Below are 9,717 nucleotides of genomic sequence, written 5' to 3' on the forward strand. Positions count from 1 at the left end.
TAAATGAGTGGATTTGGCTGTTTCACCCACACCAGAGCATACAGCCGTACAATCTCCATAGACAAACATGGGGAGAGAGAAGAGGCCTCACTGAAGACCTCAGTAACTTTCAACGTGGCACCGTCATAGGATGCCACCTTTCCAACAAGTCAGTTCATCACATTTCTGCCCTGCTAGAGCTGCCCCAGTCAACTGTAAGTACTGTTATTGTGAAGTGGAAATGTCTAGGAGCAACAACGGCTCAGCCGCGAAGTGGTAGACCACACCAGCTCACAGAATGGGACACCGAGTGCTGATGTGTGTAAAAATCGTCTGTCCTCGGTTGCCACACACACTACCGAGTTCCAAACTGCCTCTGGAAGCAACGTCAGTTTGTCGTGAGCTTCATGAAATGGGTTTCCATGGCCAAGCATCCTCACACAAGCCTAAGATCAACATGGGCAATGCCAACCGTCGGCTAGAGTGGTGTAAAGATCGCTGCCATTGGACTCTGGAGCAGTTGAAACGCATTCACTCCACCTGTTGTTTACCAAGCATTTCACTGTTAGTCTACACCTGTTGTTGTTAGTCTACACCTGTTGTTGTTAGTCTACACCTGTTGTTGTTAGTCTACACCTGTTGTTGTTAGTCTACACCTGTTGTTGATAGTCTACACCTGTTGTTGTTAGTCTACACCTGTTGTTGTTAGTCTACACCTGTTGTTGTTAGTCTACACCTGTTGTTGTTAGTCTACACCTGTTGTTTACCAAGCATTTCCCTGTTAGTCTACACCTGTTGTTGTTAGTCTACACCTGTTGTTTACCAAGCATTTCACTGTTAGTCTACACCTGTTGTTTACCAAGAATTTGTAGTGGAAGAATGAGAGAAGGTGGTATTCTGGCGACAGGTAACTTGTAGGTGCTGAGGCCCAGCGGGAAGACTCAATCCCCATTCATGACATTGTCTGGATGGCTGCGCTACCACAGGGGTCAAAACAACTTATCTGTGGTAATCTCCAGGAAGCGACGTTCCCACGGAACCCTGGGAGCACAGACACTGTCGGAGGTTTGAAGACAGATGAAAACGTGACTAAATTAATGTTACTGTGTGAATCAAATAGTCACGGTTGGATTGTTTCAAGAGTTCACGAAGAGCTGTGCATTTGAATGTGTTTTATATTGTACTATGGATGGATGTATTGTTATTTTGTTCGTTGGACAGAGGACAGTTGACTGAGGAGCGACACAGGGGTGTCCTCCTATCACCTGAACCCAGTGGGTTAGACACAGGGGTGTCCTCCTATCACCTGAACCCAGTGGGTTAGACACAGGGGTGCCCTCCTATCACCTGAACCCAGTGGGTTAGACACAGGGGTGTCCTCCTATCACCTGAACCCAGTGGGTTAGACACAGGGGTGTCCTCCTATCACCTGAACCCAGTGGGTTAGACACAGGGGTGCCCTCCTATCACCTGAACCCAGTGGGTTAGACACAGGGGTGCCCTCCTATCACCTGAACCCAGTGGGTTAGACACAGGGGTGCCCTCCTATCACCTGAACCCAGTGGGTTAGACACAGGGGTGAACCCAGTGGGTTAGACACTGCCCTCCTATCACCTGAACCCAGTGGGTTAGACACAGGGGTGCCCTCCTATCACCTGAACCCAGTGGGTTAGACACAGGGGTGCCCTCCTATCACCTGAACCCAGTGGGTTAGACACAGGGGTGTCCTCCTATCACCTGAACCCAGTGGGTTAGACACAGGGGTGCCCTCCTATCACCTGAACCCAGTGGGTTAGACACAGGGGTGCCCTCCTATCACCTGAACCCAGTGGGTTAGACACAGGGGTGCCCTCCTGAACCCATGGGTTACCTGAACCCAGTGGTGTTAGACACAGGGTGTCCTCCTATCACCTGAACCCAGTGGGTTAGACACAGGGTGTCCTCCTATCACCTGAACCCAGTGGGTTAGACACAGGGGTGCCCTCCTATCACCTGAACCCAGTGGGTTAGACACAGGGGTGCCCTCCTATCACCTGAACCCAGTGGGTTAGACACAGGGGTGCCCTCCTATCACCTGAACCCAGTGGGTTAGAATCTGGCTGCGTTCTCCTGTCTTTTTGCAAAGTGCAAAGAAAATGTTCCTTCAGGTTGGCGGTGAATTTCTGCTTGAATTTGGTTAAGAGGACAGTGAATTTGGTTAAGAGGACAGTGAATTTGGTCAAGAGGACAGTGAATTTGGTTAAGAGGACAGTGAATTTGGTTAAGAGGACAGTGAATTTGTTCCTTACTTTCAGATCTTGCTACCAAGCTCCTGTGTGTATCACTTCTGTAAGAGACGATTCTGAAGTGAAGACCACGTTAAGTCAGACTATAGCTGAGGACTATAGTCCTCTGAGTAGTCTGGTTGTTCTAGCGTTCATTCTTTTGTGATTAATAAATTATATTAGTTTAATAAATTACATTAGTTTAATAAATTATGTTAGTTTAATAAATTATATTAGTTTAATAAATTATGTTAGTTTAATAAATTATGTTAGTTTAATAAATTACATTAGTTTAATAATTTATATTAGTTTAATAATTTATATTAGTTTAATAAATTACAGTCGTTTAATAAATTACATTAGTTTAATAAATTATGTTAGTTTAATAAATTATATTAGTTTAATAATTTATATTAGTTTAATAAATTATATTTGTTTAATAAATTATATTAGTTGAACTGAGTAAATGCATTTCCTAATTTTACAGAGTCATTATTTAATTGACTATACATTTATAATTTCGTAGGTCTACTGGTAGTTTCTCGGCTACCGACTTCATATCTCTGATCTGCGTGCCTCAACACATTAATGCTAGAACAGCGGTTTGTATCTCGTCTCTTACGGTGCGAGACACATGTTTATTCTAGTCATACTGAGAGGTGATACCTGGACTAGATTCTCTAGAGATGTACACAGTGGCATTTATTCACAGAGTAAGGAACTCAGATTGATTCATTTACTGTTCTATTATATTCACACATCACTTCTACATAACGGTCTAGACGTGTGATAAATAGCATTTGATTTGAAGAGGGATGGTGTCATGTACCTGACCGTAGAGAGCCTTTTTATTTCTCGATTTGGTCAGGGTGTGATTTGGGTGGGCATTCTAGTTTTCTATTTCTTTGTTGGCCTGGTATGGTTCCCAATCAGAGGCAGCTGTCTATCGTTGTCTGTTTTCCACCCTATGTTGTTTGTTCGCACAGTTTTGTACTTTAACTATTTGTACGTTGTTTCAAGACTGTATATAGACAAAATATGACATTTCAAATGTCTTTATTCATTTGGAACTTTTGTGAGTGTAATGTTTACTGTTAATATTTATTGTTTATTTCACTTCTGTTTTTTATCTATTTCACTTTTTATTTGCATTTTTTAAATGTATTTATTTATTTATTTAACGAGGCAAGTCAGTTAAGAACATTACTTTGTTAACATATGTTTCCCATGACAATAAAGCCCCTTCAATTGAAAATGAAGAGAGACGGTGGGGGGAGAGAGAGAGAGAAAGAGAGAAAAGAAAAATAAAGATGGAGAAAGGGGAGGTATTACCTAATTGTCCTTGTCTAAACTCTGCTGTCAGTCCTCATTAGATCTGAAAGAGGACACACACACACACACACACACACACACACACACACACTCTCTCTCTCTCTCTCTCTCTCTCTTTCCACACCACTCGTTTTTCTGCCCATTCATCATTCTATCTGTCCTTCGTTGGTTATTTTAGTCAGTGGCTCTCTCTCTTTCAGTCCTGCACTCTCCATACATAACAGAACTGGTCCAAACCTGCCATCAAACCGTTCCAAACCTGTTCTAGAACCGGTCCAAACCTGTTCTAGAACCGATCCAAACCTGTTCTAGAACCGGTCCAAAACTGTTCTAGAACCGGTCCAAACCTGCCCTAGAACCGGCCCAAAACTGTTCTATAACCGGTCCAAACCTGCCCTAGAACCATGTCCTTTTAAAAACACTGTCAGTCACACCGACCGTCTCCTCTACCGACCGTCTCCTCTACCGACCGTCTCCTCTACCGACCGTCTCCTCTACCGACCGTCTCCTCTACCGACCGTCTCCTCTACCGACCGTCTCCTCTACCGACCGACCGTCTCCTCTACCGACCGTCTCCTCTACCGACCGTCTCCTCTACCGACCGTCTCCTCTACCGACCGACCGTCTCCTCTACCCGACCGTCTCCTCTACCGACGTCTCCTCTACCCGTCTCCTCTACCGACCGTCTCCTCTACCGACCGTCTCCTCTACCTCCTCTACCCGACCGTCTCCTCTACCGACCGACCGTCTCCTCTACCGACCGTCTCCTCTACCGACCGTCTCCTCTACCGACCGTCTCCTCTACCGACCGTCTCCTCTACCGACCGTCTCCTCTACCGACCGTCTCCTCTACCGACCGAACGTCTCCTCTACCGACCGTCTCCTCTACCGACCGTCTCCTCTACCCGACCGTCTCCTCTACCCGACCGTCTCCTCTACCCGACCGTCTCCTCTACCGACCGTCTCCCTCTACCGACCGTCTCCTCTACCGACCGTCTCCTCTACCACGACCGTCTCCTCTACCCGTCTCCTCTACGACCGTCTCCTCTACCGTCTCCTCTACCGACCGTCTCCTCTACCGACCGTCTCCTCTACCGACCGTCTCCTCTACCGACCGTCTCCTCTACCTCCTCTACCGACCGTCTCCTCTACCCGACCGTCTCCTCTCCTCTACCGACCGTCTCCTCTACCCGAGCGTCTCCTCTACCGACCGTCTCCTCTACCCGACCGTCTCCTCTACCCGACCCTCACCGCCGTCTCCTCTACCGACCGTCTCCTCTACCGTCGTCTCCTCTACCCGACCGTCTCCTCTACCGACCGACCGTCTCCTCTACCCGACCGACCGTCTCCTCTACCAGCCGTCTCTCTACCCGACGACCGTCTCCTCTACCGACCGTCTCCTCTACCCGTCTCCTCTACCCGTCTCCTCTACCGACCGACCGTCTCCTCTACCGACCGTCTCCTCTACCGACCGTCTCCTCTACCCTCCTCTAAAGACCGTCTCCTCTACAGACCGTCTCCTCTACCGTCTCCTCTACCCGACCGTCTCCTCTACCGTTTCTACCGTCTCCTCTACCGACCGTCTCCTCTACCGACGTCTCCTCTACCGACCGTCTCCTCTACCGACCGTCTCCTCTACCGACCGTCTCCTCTACCGAGGACCCTCTACCGACCGTCTCCTCTACCGACCGTCTCCTCTACCGACCGTCTCCTCTGGACCGTCTCTCTACCGACCGTCTCCTCTACCGACCGTCTCCTCTACCCGACCGTCTCCTCTACCCGACCCGACCGTCTCCTCCCGACCCGACCGTCTCCTCTACCCGACCGTCTCCTCTACCGACTGCCGTCTCCTCTACCCGACCGACCGTCTCCTCTACCGACCTCTTTGACCGTCTCCTCTACCCGTCTCCTCTGCGACCGTCTCCTCTACCGACCGTCAACTCTCCTCTACCGACGACCGTCTCCCTCTCCTCTACCGACCGTCTCCTCTCCTCTCCCTCTAAAACCTCTCCGACCGTGACCGTTTCTCTCCCGACCGTCTCCTCTCTTTACCGGTTCCTCTCTGTCTCCTCACACCGTCTTCTAAATCTCATTCCTCTAGATCTCCTCTCCCTCCTCTCCTCTCTCGTTCCGTCTCCTCTCCCTCACTCCGTCTCCTCTAGCCGTCTTCTAGTCTCCTCTACCGATGCGTCTCCTCTGACAAACTGCACCCGACCGTCTCCTCTACCCGACCGGTCTCTCTGTGTTGACCGTCTCCTCTATCTTCTACCGACGACCGTCTCCTCTACCGACCCGACCGTTCCTCTAGAGACCCGTCTCATTACCGTCTCCTCTACTGAAGAGACCGCTCACAGATGTTTAGGTGCCTTCTCCTCTGACCGTCTCCTCTAAACCGTCTCCTCTGGTCTCCTCTGTTTTTACGTCTCCTCATGGATATTCTCCTCTGAGGATGGATGGATGACCGTCTCCTCTACCCGACCGTCTCCTCTACCCGACCGTCTCTTGGTCTCCTCTACCTCTACTCTACCAGACCGTCTCCTCTACTCTCTTTCTACCGACCGTCTCCTCTACGAACGTCTGCTCAGTCTTTACCGACCGTCTCCTCTGCGACCGTCTCCTCTACCCGACCGATGGATCTTGTGCTCTGTTTAGACCGTCTCCTCTCTGGAAGCTCTTCTGTTTAATGGTCTCCTCTACCGACCGCTGTCTTTACCGACCGACCACTGGAGAAACTCCTCTACCGACCGTCTCCTCTCCGACCGACCGTGTTCACCGACCGTCTCCTCTACGACCCGTCTCCTCTGTGAGTGTCCAATGGATGGATGGCATTATCTCCTCTAGGCATTTGGTCACCTCTGACCGTCTCCTCTAGACCGACCGTCTCCTCTAAGGACCATTCCTCTACCGACGGACGGATCTCCTCTACCCGACCGTCTCCTCTACCGACCGTCTCCTCACCAAATATTCTTTTAATCTCCTCTACCGAATACCGTTGAATGGGAGGATGGTCTCCTCTATACTGTTCAGAAGATGGTCTCATCTCTCTTTAGGCTCTATGACCCGTCTTCTATGGATGGCATTTCTGTGTTTACCGATGTCTTGTGTTCTGTTTAGACCGGACTGTCTCCTCTAGAGGTCTCCTCTATGCTGGTTTAGTCTATGGATGTCATCCTGTGTTTAGAGTTCTTTCCTCTACCGACCGTCTCTCTAGATGGATGGCATTGTCTGTGTTTAGAGACCGTCTCCATTACACTGTCTCCTAAATGGCATTGTGCATTCCACTACCGTCTCCTCTACCTGATTCCGTGTTTCTACCGATGGATGGCATTGTGCTGTTTTCTCTCCTGGCCGTCTCAGTCTTTCTCTTGACCGTCTCCTCTACCCGGACCGTCTCCTCTGTTCTCTCTCCTCTACCCCGATTTAGAGATCTACGACCGTCTGATGGTCTCCTCTACACCGACCGTTCCTCTATCTCTCTATCTCTCTCTCCGACCGACCCGTCTCCTCTACCGACAGTCTCTCTTTAGTCTCCTCTACCGGCCGTCTGGTCCCTCTACCCGGTCTCCTCTAGGTCTCTCTGTTCCCTCTCCTCTACCGTCTCCCTACCCGATTCTCCTCTAGAACGTCATTATCTAGTGTCTCCTCTCATGACCGTCTCCTCTTTAGAGACCGTCTCCTCTATGCTGACCGACCGTCTCCTCTACTCTCCTTAGTATGATCTCCCCTCTGCTGTCTTTACTCCGTCTCCTCTACCGACCGACCGTCTTTCTCTCCTCTACCGATGGTCTTGTCTGTCTCCTCTACCCGACCCGAGCGTCTGTCTTTAGACCATCTCTCTCTCCTCTTTACCGACCGTCCCTCTACCGTTTTTAGACTCTCGTCTCCTCTCTCCTCTTCTGTGTTTAGAGATGGTCTCATCTGCTGTGTTTAGAGATGGACCGTCTCCTCTGCTCTGTCTTCTACCGACCATGGCTCCTCTTTACCGACCGACCGTCTCCTTTAGAGACCGTGGATCTACATTGACCTGTGTTCCTCTCCGATGGATGTCTCCTCTGCTCTCCTTTACGACCGGTCTCCTCTCGACCGTCTCTCTACCGACCGTCTCCTCTACCGATGGATGGTCTCCTCTGACCGACTGTCTTTCTACCGATTCTACTGACCGTCTGTGTCTACCCGACCGGATGGCATTGTCCTCTTTAGACCGATGGTCTCCTCTGACCGTCTTCTACCGATGGATGGATTCTATGCTGTGTTTAGAGGATCTCCTGGATGACCGTCTCTCTCTCTACCGACCGTCAACTCTACCGTCCGTCTCCTCTACCGACCGTCTCCTCTCCTTTTAAAAACACTGTCAGTCACCAGGTGCCAGGTTTCATCTAGACGTGACGCTTAGCATTTAGTCCAAAGGGTTCAATCTTGGTTTCCTCAGACCAGAGAATCTCATTAGATCTGAAAGAGGACACGCTCACAGAGTCCTTTAGGTGCCTTTTGACAAACTGCAAGTGGGCTGTAATGTATTTTACTGAGAAGTGGCTTCCGTCTGGCCACTCTACTATAAAGGACTGATTAGTGCTGCAGAGATGTTTGTCCTTCTGGAAGGTTCTCCCACCACGGAGAAACTCTGGAGCTCTGTCAGAGTGACCATCGGGTTCTTGGTCACCTCCCTGACCAAGGCCCTTTTGCTCAGTTTGGCCGGGCGGCCACCAAATATGTTTTTAATTATGAAAAATATTAATCATATTTCAACCCATGAGGCCAAAGAGAGCATTTTCTGTTGACTGCAGGGAAGGGTTACATCATTCTTTACTTAAGTACTTTACACCACTGCCTATGGGTACATTCACAATGGCCTCCAGTCCACTCATTGACTTGAATGGGGATGGCTGTTCTATTCATTCTATCTCTATGGTGTGTGTACCCTGTAGTACTGTCTGGCCTGGTAGGTAGTCCCGTTCTGATTGGCTCAGAACAGACTGCACACTGTTCTAAAGCATTCCACTACCTCACTCTACTGATTCTCCCGTTTTCTCTCCCTCACTCAGTTTTCTCTTGTTGTCTCCCTCATGGCATTTTCTCTCGTGCTGTGTTTAGAGGATGGATGGGATGGATGGATGGCATCTGTGTTGCTGTGTTTAGAGGATGGATGGCATTATGCTGTGTTTAGAGGATGGATGGATGGCATTGTGCTGTGTTTAGAGGATGGATGGATGGCATGTGTTTAGAGGATGGATGGCATTATGCTGTGTTTAGAGGATGGATGGATGGCATTGTGCTGTGTTTAGAGGATGGATGGATGGCATTATGCTGTGTTTAGAGGATGGATGGCATTGTGCTGTGTTTAGAGGATGGATGGATGGCATTATGCTGTGTTTAGAGGATGGATGGATGGCATTGTGCTGTGTTTAGAGGATGGATGGATGGCATTATGCTGTGTTTAGAGGATGGATGGATGGCATTATGCTGTGTTTAGAGGATGGATGGCATTATGCTGTGTTTAGAGGATGGATGGATGGCATTGTGCTGTGTTTAGAGGATGGATGGATGGCATTATGCTGTGTTTAGAGGATGGATGGATGGCATTGTGCTGTGTTTAGAGGATGGATGGATGGCATTATGCTGTGTTTAGAGGATGGATGGATGGCATTATGCTGTGTTTAGAGGATGGATGGATGGCATTGTGCTGTGTTTAGAGGATGGATGGATGGCATTGTGCTGTGTTTAGAGGATGGATGGATGGCATTATGCTGTGTTTAGAGGATGGATGGATGGCATTATGCTGTGTTTAGATGGATGGATGGTGTTTATGGATGGATGGCATTATGCTGTGTTTAGAGGATGGATGGATGGCATTATGCTGTGTTTAGAGATGGATGGATGGTGTTTTAGAGGATGGATGGATGGCATTATGCTGTGTTTAGAGGATGATGGATGGCTGTGTGTTTAGAGGATGGATGGATGGCATTGTGCTGTGTTTAGAGGATGGATGGATGGCATTATGCTGTGTTTAGAGGATGGATGGATGGCATTATGCTGTGTTTAGAGGATGGATGGATGGCATTATGCTGTGTTTAGAGGATGGATGGATGGCATTGTGCTGTGTTTAGAGGATGGATGGATGGCATTATGCTGTGTTTAGAGGATG

Source organism: Oncorhynchus nerka, linkage group LG19, assembly GCF_034236695.1.
Source record: "Oncorhynchus nerka isolate Pitt River linkage group LG19, Oner_Uvic_2.0, whole genome shotgun sequence".
NCBI classification, from domain to species: domain Eukaryota; kingdom Metazoa; phylum Chordata; class Actinopteri; order Salmoniformes; family Salmonidae; genus Oncorhynchus; species Oncorhynchus nerka.